Source organism: Rhea americana, unplaced genomic scaffold, assembly GCF_003343005.1.
Source record: "Rhea americana isolate MKP2758 unplaced genomic scaffold, rheAme1 scaffold_18, whole genome shotgun sequence".
Classification (NCBI taxonomy): domain Eukaryota; kingdom Metazoa; phylum Chordata; class Aves; order Rheiformes; family Rheidae; genus Rhea; species Rhea americana.
Window position 1 is genome coordinate 2859773 of NW_028185927.1, and position 20928 is coordinate 2880700.

Sequence of the window (20928 nt, forward strand, 5' to 3'; positions counted from 1 at the left end):
TCAAGAAGCCAGAAAATTCTGAACTGAAAGCAAATCCACATCCACAAATACAAACTAAAGCCTATTTTAAAATAAATGAACAACTCCCACCGATTTAGTATCATAAGCCATATTTATACAAAATGGTGATACTTGTAATCAGTAACCGTGAACAGTGCTGAAAATCAACTCAGTGAACCTAATCCTTTTGATATTCAAGGAACGAGGCTTCTTTAGCCTACAAGCACCCAGCTCACGCTCTATCCTCGCAGCCGCTTTTCCCAGGTCACCGCAGAAAGGGATCCAGTCTTCTGGATGAAGTATTTGTACAAATAATACAGAATTTTCTGGTAGAAAGTATTCACTACACTCAAGATGAAGAACTCCAGCAGCAGCAGAGCAAATTTAGTAACTTCAACAGCTAACACAGTGCGTTTATTTGCAAAGTCTTATTATCTCTTTCATTTTAATAGGGTGATCTGGTATTGCTTCCTGATAGACATCTGTCCAACTTATATGTAAGCCACATAGCTTGCACTTTAAAAGGAAAATAGGATAGTCTACATTAGGATTTTAAAAATAGCTAATGTTTTTCCTTTAGAAATCTCTTTAATGTTGATAAACCTTCAGTAAACAAGAGTGCAAATGAGATCATGCTAGTCAAGAAAGTGATACAGCAATGTGTTAGCTTATTAAAAAAAAATCACCCTGACTGGCAAAACCTAGGAGAAAAAAAATAGCCATGGCAATGGGATTCAGTAGATTACTTCGACAGCTAGTTGTACTAGTTATACAGTTATTAATTTTTTATATGGAGTATATGAAATTTGAACATTTTCACCATTAACTATGCAGTAATTCCAGTTTCYTTTACTCCAAAAGCCCATTCAAACCCCAAAACACTAGGCACATTTCTGCTGCCACTTTTGTTACGAGATTAATATTGAGTGGTGCAATACCAAATTTCTTGCAGTTTTCCATGAGCTAACTTCCCGGCATACACTGCAAGCAGCAATCAGAACATGCACAGTTGGAAGTCAGTGCTCAAGGCACTTCAGCAGTTTAATCAATCCATGTGCATTTTAAGTGAGTTATCTGCAACGGGAACGGTGGTAAATTCACAGGCAGTGGTTGCAGTGTTATTCTAAGCAAACAATAGAGAGCAAAAAGTGTTTCCATATGAGAGAAACATGAGAGACAGGGAAAAAAATAGCACAATCAATTCATTTTGAAATATTCTTTGGGCAGGTATCAGTGGTCCACTGMCGCTTCATTGCCTCCAATTCCTCTGTGCATTTAACTCATAAAACTGCTGGGTGTGYAGTTTTAGCCATCAGAAGCCTTTTAACTGCCATAAACTATTAAGATAGTTGGCTTGCAGGTATACTAATATACTATATACTTATATACTATATCATCACTTCCAATATGTGCAGCCACGAAAATGCTGGACTGCTCAATGAATAGGGAACCTTAATTTTCAGAACACTGATGACATATAATCTAAGCTGGAAGCAGTGGGAAAAATTTTCTCATTCATCATTTTTTATTCGGGGATTTCTTTTTTTTTTTTTTTTTTTTTTTAACTATTTTGCAGTGCACGAGATACTCAGGTGACAATCCTCTGAGAAACCAATATAGGCAAAAATGTTAATAGTAGTAACAAAGTCATACTCACAAAAAAATGTAGCCATCAGAAACCAAAAATTTCACAAAGCATACACAAATCTTGTCAATAATGCTAACAAAGGATTAATATGATTTTGAAATCATATGATCAATGATACACCTCGAATCAAGTGAAAATGTAAAGCAATATTTCATATTCTCTTTATCACTGGCGTAGGATAAATTTTTTAAAAAAGTGTAGTAGGCAGGAAATTGTCAATATACGAGAAATAGATGGGGAAAAAAAAACCTTTTTACAGCAAACAGAAGTCGCCCATCCCATAGCGTAGACTTCCCTGTCTTGAAGCCGAGAAGAGGCAGCCTGTTCATGTTCATGCCCTGGCAAGTTTGGCACAATTTTCCAGAGTTTTCTTATTATGATAAAAGTATCACCTGAAAAATGGTCTTCTGAAAGATTTTTGAAAGCCAATATTCCTCCTGAATAGCAAAAGCCACCTCCCGTTTCCAGGGAAGCTGCTCCAGGGCAGCCTTGCTCAAGGGTCTCAGCGGACTCATGAGATTGTACTGCCAGGAATCCTGCTGGGATTCCTGTGGGAACATTAAACCATCACCGACCACCCTCTCGTGCTTGATTTTTAAAAATATTTTGCAACACCCTCAACTGCAGGACGGATAGCCCCTGCGATGCAAGGAAGATCTGCATCACTTCGGACCGCGAGTTACGCACGTGCAAGCCACAAAAAGTTGCAWTTGGTTAGCTTTAACCCATGGTTAGAACCTAGCAGAATTCATTCGTGAGCTCTCATTAAAGCATCTGTACAGCTTGCTCATTTGGTTGGAGGCAAGTATCTTTCCTTAGAAAAGCCATTTAATGAACTTCAGTACTTCCCCAGTCTATTCATTAGAAAAAGAAAAGCATACAAGTTAGAATTTGGTTTGCTTTAAGTTAGCTAAATCAAGTAATGCAGCAAGATACAGATCTCGTAAGCACTGYTTGTAACACAAGAAGAGCATGTTAAGACAATTGAAATTAAACACATTTTATCTCTAAAATAAAGATCAACAATTACATGGTACAAACAATTCAATAAAAAAACCCTAAGAGTTGCAATTACTAAATTAAAGCAAATTAAAAACACTCTTCCAACTGGCAGTAAAACAACCTATGTGCCAAAATTGTGAAATTTTGAGTATCTAAGCAAAACCGGAAAGCAGTTCCGCTAAAGACTTAACTATGTTCATTATTGTCCAAAATYTGCTAATCAGTCCTTGGTGCTAACAGTGTGTATTGCCCTCTCTCCCAGCAAAATAAACAAACAGAAAGGGCTTCTGCTTCAGATACTCTTTGTTGACAAAATTCACATAAAGCTGTTATTTATAGACACTCACTCACACACACATATATATAAAAATATTAATGAAGTAACTGTGTTTCATGCAGACAGTTACTACTTTGTCTCCATCACTTGCAAATACATTTAAAAAGAGCTAATTGAGACAACACAGATTTGCAACTGCTGTTGCTTTTTCTTCAGCTTTTATTCACAATTCAAATCTTAAAATAGCTAATCTACAGCATTCTAGGGATAATCTATGGATAYTGCACTTAAAGTGCATTGTTTGAGCATCTGGAAAGCTAAAAATCTACTAAATAGTCCGTCCTCTAAAYATATGATTAGGGAATAAAATCAATCTTAGATCTGTTCATAGAAGCGGCTTTAAACAATATATAATATATCACAATTTGTACTTATTTCTGCTGAACGCCTTTTTTTAAAAAAAGAGTTGATTTTTCTTAGTATTACTTGAAATCTGGCCTGGAAAAGGGCATTTGCCTCATCAAATTAAATCACTGAAATTTTAAATTATTCTCATTAAGAAACTATTTGTGAAATATGGTTTTTAAATATTAATTTAGCTCCAAGAGATTGTAAAATACCAGTCTGCATCAGTAATGCCCCTGTGTGACATTTCAGTTAGATACTATTTGAGGAATACCGAAATATTAATTTCCAGGTATTAGCCTAGAGTCTAGCTTCRAACACTTTTCATCATCATCATAACACATAGCAGATATATTTTAAGGGTTCTTTTTAGAAAAATRTATCATTTAATGTTTTATTCATTTTTATATAACAATGTTACTGAAATTAATATGAAGAATTGGATAACACTGAAATATGGCTGGACAGAAAAATATCTTCATACAGTTCATATTGACGAGACACGACTTTATTTAAGTTTTGCTCACCAGGATAGCCTCACGGAATATACATCTCATTCGAATGAGGACATTTTGGATGACAACTGTAAAATCTGACTATGAAATGCAATGAGTAAGCTCTTAATTGCATGAATTTCCACACATAATTATTCAGCATATACTATACAGTATGAGCAAATAAAGTGAAGAAGTAGATTAATCAAGTGTCAATACAATGATAGCACGGTGGAAATAACATCCAGCACATGCTGTAGATTATGTTCTGCTGGCGAGCACRGACTAAAGCGCTTCGTGATCCAGTGGGCGCCGAAAAATGTCTCAAAATATTTAAGAGAGTCCCTAATCGTTTTAGACCCTTAAAACCCTGCAAGGAAATATTAAGAGTAACGCATTACACGGGCTGTGAGAACGTAGGCACAGCAGTGACTAGGACACAACTCCCAGGTCCACTGCGAGCTTCCGTCGGACCTGCTTACAGTGCTACACTTCCACACGCTGCGAGAGGAAAGCTGTTAATTGTACTATCATTTATATGTGCATTAATTTATTGCAACTTGACCTTACCATATGATCTCTGCAGGCATAAAAGGAATTAACTTCACACTAAGAAAAATTAAGCTACCCTCAGAAGAGCAGCTATAGTTTTGAAAGTCTTCGGATCTCCTGTTTAYTTTCCCCTAATTTGTACGTTGATTCTAAAACCGTGGTTCTCAGCTTTCATCACACCAGCTCCATGTTAGAACAGAAGAAAACTTTGAGATCCTTCTTCCATCTAATCATAAACGAAGGTAAAGAGGTTAGCTATTTGTTATATATGTACAAACACATTTTTAAAAAAAGGATTCAAAAAGATGGAAAGACTCGCTGACTGGCTTGCTCATGGAAAGTTTGCTTGACTGCTTACGTAGACCAGAGCTAAAAGGACAGAGGGGCCCAAACACAAATCTTTTAATTTCTGGATAAACTTTCATTAACATTCAGCGCAGCTCATTAGATTCCCTTTGGATATCATGCACCTGAGCCAGACATCAGAACAAGAAAAAAAAAAGTCTTACGCTGACTTTCAAAAAACCACTTGATCACAAGGTAAGAAAACAAAATATACATGTACACACATATTTATTTATATATATGTGTGTGTGWGTATGTGTGTTGCATATGCATGTGTGTGTGTGTATATGCACATATTTGTACACTCTTTACAGAAACACAAAGAAAAAATGCTACCTTTTGGTGTCTTGGTAACCTTGCCTCGTAACACACTATTTCCCCAAAATCTCACTGCGTGGCAAGCCTTCGTTTTCGCTAAACGCTTGGGGAGGACAGCAGGAGTTCAGGTAGGCTCAGCCAAGGCAGCTCTACAAAGAACTGTGCCAGTCACATAAACAGCATTAAATTGGAGTAAGTTCCTGCTTCATAGGCAGTTTCTTCAGAGACTGGAGGATGAATGTACACTAAAAGTCAGCAATAATCCTATTATCCATCGTTATTTCTGATTTAACCTGCTTCTGCAGTGTTCTAGATACTGAATTGTCCATTAGCTCTGCAAAGAGATTACAGTTTATCCTCACCATGCTTAAGAAATAGTATTATTAAATAAAATTATTCCATCTGAGAGAGAGAACAGGGAAAACTCACATTGTGCTTAACATCCCATTACAAGATTTGGAGGTTTCTTTTTAAATAAAGCTGAAAACTGAATCCCTGTCTGACAACTCCCGACGTAATGCCCGAACTGTACTGCTTTGGCCCGTGCACGTGCAAGCCGACGCGGGCAGGCTGGGTGGCTGTTCCGCACACGCTCCACCTGCTCCAAAGAGGAATTCTGGTTGCCCCAGCTCCGGTGTCTAACCCTTTAGGTATTTTTCTTAGTCGCCAAAATAACTATTACAGAATCAATCACAATCCTTCCCTCCTAAGAACTCCTAGAAAAATAAAAACAGTGCATTAAAAAGCTAATTATTGATTATTTATATTCCAGTAACACTTAAGATCTTTAAGACTCTATTGTTACTCTACATATATACATACTATATATGCATATATATACAAATACATGTATAGAGATGTGTGTGTATATATACCTTCTAAGTATGCAAACACTTTATTTGAGATGAAGCAGTATAATACATTGATACAAGAATAGAAGCTCAGCTGTAGTTACTTTGATTGATATAATGAAAAGTACTAATACCCATTCTAAATCTATTGACATACAAATTGTTCATGAGAGCATTAAAAATACCAGGAATGGATGATAAAATACTACTTCCAATTGATTACACTGAATAGCTGATTATACAACAAAACAGAGCAGTCTGAGTTTTAGTGATTCTGATGGACAATCACTAACACGTTCCTAAGGAAATCTATTTTCCATATATTTTATTTTCAGGATGACCTGTAGTATAATTGTGTGAACCAATGCTGCAGTTTACATCTTTCTTTTAAACATACAAATATCTTCATGATTAAGGAATCTGCTAAGAAGCTGTGAAATTAGCATATTTAGTTTCCACTGAAAACATTAATATGCAAATTGATGAATATCAAGMGAGAAGAGTAATGGAGTTCACCTTTGTGTAATCAAACATTGTGGAAAAGACATTCTTTTTTTCCTTAAAAGTGAAGGAAAAGAAAAAAAAAGACAATATATGATTGAGGCTACCACCAGGCTACCAATATAAGCAAAAGAAAAGAAAAGAAAATAGGCTTTATTACAGATTACTTTAGGCTATATGTTATTTGCAAATAATTATATTAAAAATGTACAAAATTTGTGGTCTGCAAAACATCTTTAATTTTCATAATAAAGTCCTAAAGCCGCTGATAAAGCAGTTCAGATTTTGAGTAACAATGCAATAACTGCAATAAATGSAATAACTTTGCAAGGAAACCTATCAGTAAACTGCATACTCAACAGCTCCAAGTTCAAATTTAGCAGGACAAGAAGCAATGGTTCCTATCCTGACTTTCTCAAATCATATCTTCCGCTTGGACAACCAGTCGGAAAAATAGGAAAGCTAAAGAAATGTCTACACAACAGAACAACAAGCGACTTTGCAAAACTGTAAGCAGGCTAGGGGAAGCCACCACAGCACACACAACCRACAGCGAGACTTCTTGGAAAATCTTTTGACAGAGAGTAAAGACAATTTGCATTGTACAAGAACTGAAACTAATGTTGAAAAACAAGGTCTAGTTTTTAAAGAATAAAATATAAAATGGGTAAAATGACTCTGAATATACATATATACCTTCTTCCTGAGTTTTGGCATTACTGATAGGTCAGGCAAAAAGAATACACTTTTTACTTCCATTTTCCACACAAATTTGGTTGACTGCAAAGGCTGTTTCCAAAGTCTGCTGTGTCCATTAACGTAGTTACCCATACTCCAAAATAATAGACCTGCCATTTCTATACTTTCATTTAACTCATGTAGATTGGCCAGAAAAATTACTTCGCACATTTTTTCCAAGTATTTCAGCTTAAGGAAGTCCACAGACAAGTTATTGTATTGCTACAGTAATTCCTTTGTTTAATTTCATTAAGAGACATGGACTCTAATTTTCTAATTATAGTTATGGGGACTTAAACATGTTATCTAATTAACACACACATCCCCAGTGAATAAAATGCATTTGTTACATTATGATTCAAAAGCAAAAGAGTCAACATAGACTTCTGGGAGGATATAACCACAATGACAACAGGAAAAGAAGGCTTCACAGCAGCAAAACATCTCCCACGTCACGTAGCAAACACCGTGTACTCACTGAGAGAGACAATGTCCTTTTGGTCCCTTATCCTTTTCCCATCCCAAGTAAATTTACACCAGAATTTGGCTTAATCTTGTGAATAAACAAGTGACACTTTTCATAAACTCCAATTATAGCAAATCCTCGTGTTTGTATGTGTGCATATATCAGAAAAATCGTATTTCAGATCTATTTTCCAAGGTGTAATGTGGCCCAAGAGACACAAAAACATAGTAATTAATCATTGCTTGCAAAATAAAAAAAAAACATAAATCATGTTTGCAAACAAACAAACAAAARAAAGGCATAACCTCCCCCAAGAATTCCTCGGAATGCCATCAGTATTTAAGTGATGAAACTGAAGAAATCATCCAAACTACTTCCTGCATTTTCCATCTTTTATATTGTATATACTAAAAATACCATTTGGCCTGAAAAACCAATACTCATCTTCCAAACACGTGTCGCTTTGCAGGGCGGGTGGGGGGAGGAGAAGGGGCTGGAGGGGAACTGGGAAGGGCGATAAAATGAAAACAACACCGTCTCTCATACACACGTTGCTTAGCAATGCACCATATGGAATTAGCAGAAATGGTGACATTGGCCGCAGACAGAATTTACATAAATACTAGATGTGCGTCACTGAAAGAGGTGTGAATGCGAAGTGTCAGGTATATAACCTACAATAGARGAACAGGAGCACACAAATACGTGTTAGCACTCTACACCCTGAAAAGACAGTTCATCTCTACAGCACAGAAATGTTTAAAGGAGACRGCAGTCTTTCTCTTTTATGATTGTTTGGGGGCTGATTTGAACTAAAATTCAAAATAATTTTCTTTTCCTGGTAAGCACCATAATAAAACAAACTCTTTTTATTCCTATAGCAAAGATCAAACACACATTTTTAAAACCTGTGTTTCCCATCAACAGGCTTTGCGTTCACGGCACTAGTTTTCCAAAACACTTTATTAATCACCTACTCATTTCTGAAATGAAACAAAGTTTCAAGAGAGTTAAGATGTCCCTAAATACCTACTAYTATCATCAGTAATGCTATCTGTACTTACGTGGGCATTTTTGCCCACTGACCTCAAACACCCAATCTTAAAAAGGGCAATAAGCATACTCAGCTCTTTTTAAAGTTGGAAAAAAAAAGGTTTAGAGTGATATAATGCATCACCCATTTGTATGCAAGTGCCAAAGGATAAAACTTTCACAAYGAAGGCAAATTCTTGCAAGCAGCCCGCAGTCATCCCTTCTGCACCGCGTTGCCCACCACAGTCCATCCATAAAGGTCAATCCTATCTACAGCAACATGTCAAAGGACAGAGATCAAAGACTCTGAGGAAAGGAGGGCTTGCGTTTTAAAGGTGGGGGGGGTTGTTTGGGGTTTTTTTTGTTTTTTTACAGGTTTCAGACACATGCTCAGACATGTTATCCACACACACATAAAACGTGTGGATATTCCCTTTGCATCAAAATGAACTCTTAAAAAAYACCTGGGAAAATTTGCTAAGAAGTTTTCTAAAATATAATATACAGCAATTTTGTAGCGGAAAGATCACCAGAGAACACTAATTCTATATTAAATGTACTAAGTAAGAATGTAATCTACACAATGAAAAAGAAGGATCACTATTTTTATAGATAGAGCCTTTAACTATGCTTTATTTACTTAAACAGGGTTTGAGTAAGGGTTTGTATTTAGAAAAGGTTGACATTTTGTGATAATGAAAATTCATATGGTCTATTTCCACGTTTCTTACTGTTTTTCATGTGTATAGTAACTAGTTAAAGAGCTGAAAACYAAGACCTGACCAGACTGTCTTTTTCAGCTGTGGTTCCACGTTTGGTATTGAGCACATGGTACCGAGCACTTGGTCTGGTAACACAGACAGAGAGGATATCGGTGGTCTTTCGGGGGGACAGCGCAAAGGGGAATGCATAAAAACTCCCCCCGGACATCTGCCCGTTTCCACTTTCAACGAAGCGCTCGACGGTGCCCGTCCTCCTACTGCATCACGAGTACGCAGCGTCCTCAGGGGCCACCACCRCAGCGCCCACCTCTCGCGCCCGTCCTCGCTCTCCTCCTCTGGACTAGCTGCAATTGCCCAAGTTACTCTCCTCTTTGACACCCGAGCTGCAAAAATGCCACATACACCAATATGTACCAATTACAGCAACAATTATGCACCAGTATACCAATAAACTTACTTTTCAGCAAGAATGTCTGCTAGTGTTTGTCTTCAGGTGTATCTATTTCTTCCTCTTACTCTGAATTAGGATGTCTCAAGAGAAGCATAATAAAACTCACAAACACAGAGGAGGCTTTCAAGAAAGAACATACTACTRAGTTCAATATATTAAAACAATTTCAGTTATTATTAGTCAAGTCATAAGCAGTGAACTGGAAACTGTTGCTTTCTTAAATAACATGTACCCTTGGTAGCCAAAAAATATTAGGAGGCTTTTTATGACCTGTTCATAAATTACAATTACATAAATTACAATTATAGTAAACATATAGGAGGCTTCCAAGTAGAGTATTTTAAGCCCACTAACAAAATCTCCAAAAAATCTGGATACTGTATTCTCAATTCAGGCCAAAGAATCCAAGTCAAAATKAATTTTTGATTTAAATATGACCAAATGGAATATCCACTTTCCATTCATTTTATTGTACGCAAATGATGAGTATTTACATTATGTTTTAAACAACATRTTTTATTTTGCAATTGGGATGGACTAAAAATTAACTCAAGGATCAGTTGAAGTATCAAATAAAACTGAGATAATTTAACTGYGCTTTACTACATGACCGTGCTCCACCTAGCTCATACAAAAACAACCCAMGCATAGTTTAAGTAAGCAGTACCTAACACTCAAGATACATATAGTCACCTTTGTTTGGCCCTGTTCACCACTCACTTGATTCAAACCCATAGCACCACAACCTTTTGGTGAAATCTCAGAATTCAGTGTACAAGACAAGATGACCACAAGATGAGACAAATTTCCTTGATCACAGGACAAGGTTTACACACTCAACATGTTCCCACTGATAAGTATAGACAAACCTTTCTCTGTATCTGGAAGCAGCACCTTAGTAAGAAATGCTTCAAGTGCCCTGAACACAGGGCACACAAACTCACACAAGTTGATCTTCAGTCTTTATTTTACGTGGTTTAAGCCTGTAATGCTTTACCTTTTCCTCAGATGCTTAGCTATCCAGATTTGATTTGAATAGCTGGTTTGCCAGTTAATAGTTCTAGTATTTTTAACATAGATATCTGTGATCTGTTTTTGTATTTTATATCTATATGCCCTTTCTAACCTAACAATTAATCTCTAACCTGGAGAAAGACTGTGCTGCAAAATCCCCCAGGTCCCAGGATATCCCAAACTCCTTCAGGTAGATCAAAGGCCATGCTTATGACAAGGAACTCCAAAAGGTCTTCACAAAACTGAGCAAGTGTGCTAGAAGACAGCAGATGTGCTTCAGCAGAAATAAAGGAAAAATAATATAAATTATGCTTATGTAATGCTGAACTGGAAATGGCAATTACACCTTGGAGATCYTGGAGTCAGCAGTGACTGTCTTTTGAAACCTCTGGCTGAAGAGCAGCAAGAGCAGCCAAAAAAAGCCAACAAAATGTTGGCCATCATGAGGAATGATGCTCAGATAAAAATTTGGATATCATTTTGCTACATGTAAAACCCTCATTCACTGACATCTTTGAGCATCAGGCCTTGTTCTAGTCTCCAAAACATCAGCTAATCCAATCCTGCTAGAAAAGGTACAGAGGACTGCCAAAATGACTACAGGGATGCAACACATTCCTAACAAGTCTGGTTTCTTAAATTTGATGAGGAGAAAGTTGGAGAGGGGGAAGGAGGGGAAATGTAAAGCTGAAGTCTACAAAATTATGAAGGTGGAAGGAAGCGCATATAAGAAGTATTACACACAAATCCTGCAAAACTCATATTAGGAGGTACTCATTGCAAGCAGCAGGAGATACAACAGATAAAAGTAAGCACTTTCTTACACAGTAGATGTGTGAGATACTGTTCTCCTGGAATTTGTGACAGAAGACTGTGGAAGCAGAAAGAATCAATAGGATCAAAMAGATAGAAAAATTTGTGGACAAAAGGTCCAAAATAGATACTAGAGTGAGTGAAAAGGTATCTGTCCTCTAAAATCTCTAATCAATGATTTGAAATATGGGGGAATAAACTCATAAGAATGGCCAGGTTTGAGTTAACTGCCCAAAGCAGTCTCCTAACTACTATTGCTGGAGACCAGAAGACTGATCTAGACAAATCATTGGTTTGACTCCAATCATTTAGGACCAGGGCTACCACTGCTGTTACCATTTCGGTCCATTTCCCGCTGCCACCTTTAATCAAGAAGAAGTGGTGGCAACTAGGGAGAAAGGCAATAGAATGCATTTTGCAGGTGTTTTGTTTTAAGTAGAAGAATGTCATGCACATTTTATGCTCCTTATGAGGCAGGTGATTTTTCATACTTTCTGCCCCGTACAGAAAGTACTTGCCTTAGGKGATCCAAATAAAAGGAACTTCAAGTCTTGTAAATATTTGCAGAAGGGACAGCACATTTAGTTGCCTAGAGGAAGTAAAGTTAATTGCACCATTAACTTCCAACTCACTGGACTGGAAGGGTGGCGAATGGACGTGATGTGGGATTATGGGGTTGAATTCAATTTACCAGGCAGCTCATTACCATTAGTTACCATATATAATTTGTTCTCATATATAAAATGCATTTCATTAAGATGTTAGTACCGTTAAATCTAAAGCATACAATATATTTTTAAGCTGAGTGAGAATTTGAACAATTTTTGATTATGAATCTGATKAATATAAAAACAGTATAATTTGTGAGAACTATATTGACTTACTAGTGAAGTCTTTGTTCTGGCAGTGATTTTCTTTGGCTATGCAACAAGTGACCCGAGAAAACAGAAACAGGAAGAGTTACTTTGATCACCTGAACAACCTCTCTAAAACCAGTTTGGCAAAAATATTTAATTAAAGCACTAACTGAGGATATTTGAAAATGTGAAGTGTTCACAGATACTTTCTAAATATACAGTAGTATTTCATCACTGAATTTCATGGCATAGCAAGCTGCAAGATGAAAACAGAAACATTAAATATATTTACTCTGTTAGTTCGACTGGAAAAAAACATGGTAAGGATTTAAGGTTTCCAAGCTAACGATAGAGCACAAAGACMTCAGTATAAACAGTTTCCATTCCCTTTGAATATTTGTAACCTAGTACATGATATTCAAATACAAACTAAAGTTTTTCAAGTTTGCAAAGCCAGATATATGAAATTTCAGTAATGTCAAAATTAAGGCAGTCTTTGTAATCGTACTTGCTTTTCATGTACATAATACTGATTGTCTTCTGACCCCTTCACCACCCTGTGCTTAGGACTCAATGGTTTGTTTTCTCCAGGTTGTTCATATACGGCATGGAACAATTTATTTTAAGGTGTTAATAATTTTTTACTTGAAATGGGGTTTAAATAAATTTTCTCACTAGCCTTTTTTAAAAAAAAAAATGATATTCATTGCTATGGTATCCCAAGCATTTCAAAAATATAGTGGTTAAAAAAAACAGTCATACGAAGTAAGAGGTAATATTAAGTCTGCCCAAACTATCAGGAACTCAGTCAAAGGGAGATTAAGCAGAAGATAGCTGTTGGCTRTGTCTAATTTGAATTTACAKKKWTTTTTTTTTTGGGGGGGGGGGGGGAATGTTCAAAGTACTTCCCATTACAGGTRGCTGCTGCATATAATGCAGACCTGAAAAGGAAGGGGGGGACATCCTCTATGCCAGGAGATACCAAGGAGGGTTGGGACTGGAGCTGCAGCATGAACCACAAGACAAAAGGCTTTTCACAGTCTAGCAGGGAGTGGTGATGCAGGGTAACCAAAGAGAGAAAACCACAGCACTTTCCTCCATTTTGCACCTTTCCTACACCCAAAATAAATCTGCGTTTGTTACCTGGTACTCAGTTCATTCAAAATACAGCACTTGCTGTAGTTGCAGCTGCAAGTTCCTACACTTCAGCAAACCAGCTCTCGTGGTATGAGGCTGGACAGGCACAAAGTGGTACTGCAGTATTAGGGAAATGTTATTTGACTTGCTCCACAAAGGAATTTAGGAGAAGATATAGGGATGAATGCCACCCCCAAGATGGTTTCCAACTCCTAACTATACTGTTATTCCTTTTTGTTTTTACTTTTTACCTTCTAGGTTCTGGTCTGATTCACCACAAATATTTCAAAACTTGAAAGACGATTTCTTGCTGCCGATAGCCTCCTTCACTACTCAATCCCAGTTCATTCCCAGAGCTGCAGATTAAAAAGTCTAAAAACATTTTTATTCTGGGTTCATTCTGAGATTTCAGTTGGTTTAGAACTGGGGTATTCCATACTCTTCTCCTTCCAGTGGCGTTTTTGCTCACCTTCTGTTCATCAGAGAACGGGAAATGGGCAATGCTTCCTTTACCAGCCCAACAAATAGCGCAGGCCCGTCACGTTTGGTCTACCACGGGTACTGCATCAAAGCGTTTGTGGGGTGAGCTGCACAAGCACAATTTCCTGCTCTACTGCTGCAAGTAAATAGGGACACAACATTTAAGTGCTTCCAGATACAGAGGTTGCACAGACAACCAGAARTTGCCAGTTCTGTGGCTCCACCCTAATTGTGGTTTCTACTTCTGTCAAAGTTGATCTCAGTTTGAACACTTTACGGAAGCCTTCATCCTTAGGTTAAAAGGAGAGTTTAAATTGATATTTCTGTACAAACAACAGATTACCCACACCTTTTCAGATTCTGAGCTTTATTTCAGAGTCAGTAAATTCCACTCTGCTCTTGTTCCCTAGGCTTCCCTGAGAAAACCCTGATCACTTATCAGCTGCTGGGGAAAGGRGAGGTTTCATCAGCAATGGACACAGGCTCTCTGGAAATTAGTTTCTGCCACTGGCTGTCTCTTGCAGCTACGTTAGCACATCCAGGGACTAGCAAAAATTGACTCTTAGGTTGCTTGTGCCTYTTAAAACTGATTGCCTAAGTATTTTCTACAGCTCTGAAAGAACTGCTGGGGTTCCTTGGAAAGAATCCTAAAGGTAGAAGAAGTAAAAACATCAGGTTCCCCAGGAAACAGACTCCTTTTGTGGACACACAATCTGAAGTGCCCTCCAGTCCTGGCTGACATTCAGGGAGCTATGCAAGAAGCAGGCGTGTGCAAACACAACATGCGGTTGATGGAAAAACAAACACTGGAAGTGTGTGGCAAATTAAAAAGTTCACAGACTRCTCCTCCTTGAGTCTTGGAGATATTTTATTGTTGCTCAACTTCTYTGAGGAATGCAAGAGATGCCTCATCCTAACAGCAATGCAGAAAAGCTGTTCTAGCTACAGAGTGTTAAGAAAGTTAGTTAACTTATCTAGAAAAGAATTGTTCTCAAAATAATGATATTCTTAAGACTTGCAGTCAAACTCTAGAAAAGTTTTACAACTCCAAACTCTAACCAAAACAGAAGTGCAGCATTTTCTAAATCAGCCTGAACTGTATTTGTTCCCTCTGAAGAATGCCACAGAGTTTAAAACACAACATAATTTTAATTCAAATTGCAAAAAGCAYGTGCAGTATTTTCTTGCACACTTTTAAGATACTATTTCTGAGTTTCATTATATTTTGTGTATTTCATGAAATTTAATATTTAGGCTTGTCTATAGGAATAAATAGTGTCCTCTTTAAGAAACAGTTGCAAATAAAAGTATGATTGTTATTTTTTTGTTATGTTTCTCAGACTGGAYTTCCTTAGGCCTCTTGACCTAAATTGATTAAATATGTTGAATATGTAATTTTGTTGCATTTTTTTTTTTAACAGAAGCCCCTTCTTCATAAAGACCACAGTGTAGGGAAACCAACACGCCCCAAAAATCTACAKCTAAGCTAGAACTATATTTCTATAGTTTTAAAAAAGAATGCCCTTGATCTCAGTTGTAAAAAGGAATATTCCCAAAATACAGATATATTACGCATCTCTCTTCTAACTCCCTACTTTTTCCTATTGCAACTGTATYGGTCATTGCTTGCTCAACTGACTGAATCCTGCTTTCATGACAGCACAGCTTCTGTTTCACTATTACACCAAGAAGGTTGAGGCAAATTGTAATTCCTTTTTTAATTGGAGAGAGAGAGAAAAAAAATGGGTGCAATCAGAAATGATTAGAACCATAGTTCAGATTCCCTCCACATTTCATGAGACAAAGAAAGACCAAATTAGGTTTAGTGTATGATGAGCGAAAGCACACCCCTTCAGCTGCGGCTCTGCTTCACGGGCRTTCATGCATACTAATATCACAAAAATAAAATGCTCGATTTGAAGACAACTCCAGAGTATCTGAAATTTGTTCAAAAGACTTTACAGCAAATGACATGGAAATGGTTTTAATTTTACATTCTACTACTATAAATAAGGTGTCCAACATATTGAAACATGAATTACTTTGTCCTATTAATGCACAACAAATTTCTGCACATTTTTAGACATGCCAATCGATTTACATCAGAAGACACTGGAAACCCATTAGAGATTGTTGCTTTAAAGGAAAAGTGTTTTCCAACCTTAGAAGAGGCCACTTCACAAGCACTGAAAAGCTGATTCTTAGTTTCYGACTGAAATACAGTTATCCCTTGCAACATGCAATATCTGCATCTGCTGCTTTACTGCTCAACCTAAACCAACAAGCCTCATTCAACACCAGAAGTTTCATAAAAAATTAATTAAAAATTATGGCTCTACTTTTCTCACCTTGTCTGATAGGAAAAGCGAGATCATTTAGGACTCTGGAAAGACACATTTGGCAATTTTAGGGCACAGATGTCAAGCCGTCCGAGCAGCTTCCACAACCACCCTCTCGTTTACCTAATGGTTCCTACGGGGAATATTGAGCCATCAATAGATGGCTTAAAAGCTGTCGGTCAACTTCTTCAKGTGGAACACAAACTGATAGGTTACCAACACTGACTTACACTCTCTGATTTTGGGGAGGAAGAGTCACCCCCTAATTCATATATATGCAAGTTTCTGTTGATAAGTCCTAACTACATCTCTAAAAACAAAATAATTCTTCATAGAGTTTTCGAAAATTGCCATAAACTATGTAAAGTTAGCATAGTTTCATGTCTGGTTAATATCCAAAAAGCTCTGCCAAAGCTTAGCGAAAATCTCTGTAAGGGACAAACACCCTTAGGGAAATTAGGACTGATTTCCAAGCAAACCAGACAAATTAATCTACTGCTCCAGTTATTCATAACTTCACTCAAAGTTGTAATGTAAAMTCAAGTAGAGAAAACTCATGTTAATAAATAAGCAGTTCATATAATCTTCTTCAGTATTACACTGCTGCTTTTATTAAATCTTCCTGGTCAATTATGGTAGAAATATTATCATTTATGCAACTTTTTTATTTTTCTCAAAAAAGAGATTAGTGAGATCACAGTGAAAGCTTCTGAAATTTGTAACATATATTCAGTATARAAAAGTCATGCATGATAAACTACTCATTTATTTCCTACCAGTAGCAAGCTAATAGGTAAGCAAGGGAAGCATACAATAATTTAAAAATCTTTAAGTGGGACCAAGAAAAGTGGAAAATAGGAGAAAATTTAATTTTCAAATTTGTGATGCTACATACTTCTATAGGAACATTTAAGTTCATTACATGAACAGATGAATTTAAAGATGTATTTGAATGCTTTAACACAACTATACCTAAGATGTCTTCAGACATCTTAGTGATGCACTCGTAGCAATTCATTTTAAAAATGTTTTGGAGAATGAACTGAGGAACAGTAAAAAAAAAAAAACCTTATAACAAAATACAGCACTATACACATTTCTCAGTCTTATGCTTTTTTTACATACTATCCATTTACATGTTGAATACTTTTCTCCTCTCTGGATGAAGTGATTACATGCAGATCACTCCTTCATTCCCCCAGAAACTGTCTGATTAATTTTTAAAGCACCATTTTGTCATTAGTTATGTATTTGACAGAAGCAAAGACAGCTGAGGCACATTAATGTAGTTTCAGAAAGCAGTAGGTGGAAGATAAACAGAGTCTGAAACTCCAGGACATAAGTGAGTCTGCACACAAGTAAGCAGAAAAGTGAAAAATAAATATAGGTAAAGGGCTAGAAAGAGAAATTTACCTTTTCTTTTAGAAATTTTTTTTTTCCTTCTCAGAAGAAGAAAACAAATACCCAGAAAGACAAATAAGCCCTTCCAAATCATGTTCCTGTTCCTACAGCTTCTAGCTGTAATTACTCTCTGCAGCAATACTGGCTCACTTGCTAGCTGCACTACAAACTGGCACAAAATTGAAGAAATAGAGCAAGTATTATATTCTGTAAAAAAAAAAAAAAAAAAAAAAAAGTGCCACATTTTTGTACACAAAAATTCAAGCAAGAAATCTGAAAATCTTTTTTCCAAAGATGTACTTCCATAAATTTGTTCATGGCTTTGTTCATGGCTTTCTTCACCTTGTATTTTACAAACGTTAGTTGACCATTATCTAAAAATTTGGACAACAGTTGCCAATATGCTGTTCRATTTTAGAAATACAGCTAGTCTGAGAAATCTTCAAAGAATATTTATCTTTTTTCCATGCAATTGCTGCCTACAGCCTTGCTGGTCTGAATGCACCAGCGTTTGAACTCGGAAGCCCCGGACCTAGCTAGTACGTGAATACCACTCAGGAATCCTTGGTGCAATACACAACCCAGATAACCAAAATCTGGTGAATCACGCTACAGATACCAGATAAACAGAAGCATCTCCTTTGGCCCTATTGTCCCTGAGATGTCAGACAGGAGTTACAAATATATGACTGTTTACACTAATAGGTCAAGAAAAAAATGTAAGAGTAAGAATAAAACAACTCAGAGTGTTGCCTAGAATATTTACACAAAGACAGAAGACGGGAGCAGGATCATCAGTTGAGGCACAGAACCTGAAGTGCTCTTTGATTTTTCAGGAAACGGACATCATCTTTTCTACAGATATGACTTATTTCTAAGAAATGACACAACTTTAACTGTGGAACAGAAGGCTTTCTTTAACATTGATATACCTCAACATACGCTTAGATTTTTTTTTTCTTTTGGTAAGTGAGATTTAGTGGATTTTGTGCCTTTCTGTTACTCTTCCTTGCATATTAGATAATTAATAAATCACAAAAAAATTGATAAACACTTGTTCTACTGAAACAAGACAGACAGCTTGTTCAAACACAGCATTTGGTGTCTGTGTACTATAATCATATAGTATGGATGCACCTCTACCAAATCAAGAAGCAGCACTAAATCCAGAACTCTATAGATGGAATAATTGTTCATGAGGGCCCATGGGGAACTAACAGTATCTAATTGCTTTTTTTCTTCTGCTTGGCACTTCCTCAAGTATGCAAGTATCTGGAAATATTATTTATAAAATTAAAATTGTTTTTGCAAGCATAATAAATGAGAAAAATCAATTTTCTGATGGAAACCAGTACATTCCTGATATAACCATTACAAACAGTTACAGAAGTTTACCAAAACACAAGCACAGGTAGAAGAAAAGACCTATTTGCTTCAATTGCTCCAGCTTTTCATAGTGCTAGTATACTATGCTGAATAAATATGCAGAGTTGTGTACAGCAGAACTATGAGCTCTCAGCAGCATTGACCCGAATAATTTTTTAGACAATTCTCTTTGATAGCAGTTGGTAGAAATCTGTAAGCTTTTCATAAACCACAGTACAAGCAGAAAAGCAAGTGGCAGTCCTGTAATATGAAATCAAGTGAGTCTATTAAATTTGTTGATACCCTTCACAAATCACTCCCTGAGACTGTCAAAATCTATGTAGCAGTTCTCAGAACAGGAGTCCAGACAGAATAGCTAAAATTCAGGGAATCTTACTCTAACGTTACTGTACTCTAACATTAGTCGATGCAGTCCACTTGGATGCCAGAAGCCAGTTTTCTACTCCTGTTCCTTACCTTATTTCCGTTTAACAACATAAGGAAGAAGTGACAAAATCCCAAAGTAAAGATTAAACAGATAGCAGCATGTACAAAACCCTGACAAATAGGACAGAGAAACCCTTATTCATACTAACATTATAGGAGGAAGACAACTTGGAGAGCTCACACCAAACAGCTTAATACACAAAGTAAAAGATAATGAGTCAGAGGGTGGATGTCATAATGTACAATTAGGACTTAATTAGCTTGTATAATGGCTCACAGGACTATCAAAAGTCAGCTGTATCAGTCTTTTAAAGTGCCAGCAAATTAATTCAAAGTACARAATTTTAACTACACAAGCATTTGTGGGAAAAGTAGTATAGCTGCACAAGGAGGACACCTCTCGATTAGCTAGTTGGTTTACTGGAGGCCATTGGACCTCACATCTATTCTTAGAGTTACGCAGCACCGACACACCACCGATGCTCTCAGTGCAGTTTCCTCTCCAGCAGAACCAAAGCAAAGTAACGCACAGGTGCACCTCACTTGCAAAAGGTTACCTCCMCCAGAAGCAAAGGGCTCCTTCCCCRGCAGTTTGCTCCCTATGCACGCACACGAACTTGTGCTGAAATCTGCTTTGCATCACGCACAGATGTGGTACGCACCCTAGGACAAAACACCTGGCGCAAATTTCTGYGGAGGATAAATATGCAATGTGGACATATGCTCCTAGAACTAWAACAGATTGCACAAATAAAATCCTGGTCCCTTTGTCTTAGCTCTGTACTAGTCACAAAGGCACCAGATTGTCCCTCAAGTTCTTGGAATATGTTGGTAAATATTTTTAGAAGGAGAAGAAAGCAGTAAAAGGAGAGGGACTTCAAATTCTGAATACAGCCAATATGAAGGAAACGACTGAGCATGTGATGGTGAAAAGCACTTTGGCTAAGAGCAACCAAAGCATGAGAGAGTTCACAATCCTCAGAGAATGTAGGAAAGAGAACAGTAAAGTGAAAGCAATGGCCTTGCAGTCCTCAATAATCTCAGAGAGTTAAAAAAATTAAAAGTCCAAGAAGGCACTCAAACCTGCAGTTCCATTAAAAAATAACAAAACATGCAGAAGAGCACAGAAAGAGTACTACGAGATCGAACTAGCTAAATCATGTGTTTTTGATTGACCTCAAACATTACAAGAAAACATTCAGAAAGTGGAAATTAGGTATAATTAAGAAGGCTCAGTACAAAACAATGCTTTTAAGTATGCAAGGCCAGATAA

The 20928-nt window shown here is 36.9% G+C and overlaps 1 protein-coding gene across 3 annotated transcripts in view; it reads right to left on the reverse strand.

Moving 5' to 3' along the window:
• PRKD1 (protein kinase D1) overlaps nt 1-20928 on the reverse strand; it is a 145074-nt gene that overhangs the window by 99810 nt on the left and 24336 nt on the right. The window contains exon 1 of one of the 3 annotated variants that reach the window (XM_085301650.1): nt 5471-5566. The exons of the other annotated variants lie outside the window; for them this stretch is intronic. The gene's annotated coding sequence lies outside the window, so the exon portion shown is untranslated. Of the gene's footprint in view, nt 1-5470; nt 5567-20928 lie in introns of those variants that run through there. 3 annotated transcript variants of the gene reach the window in all.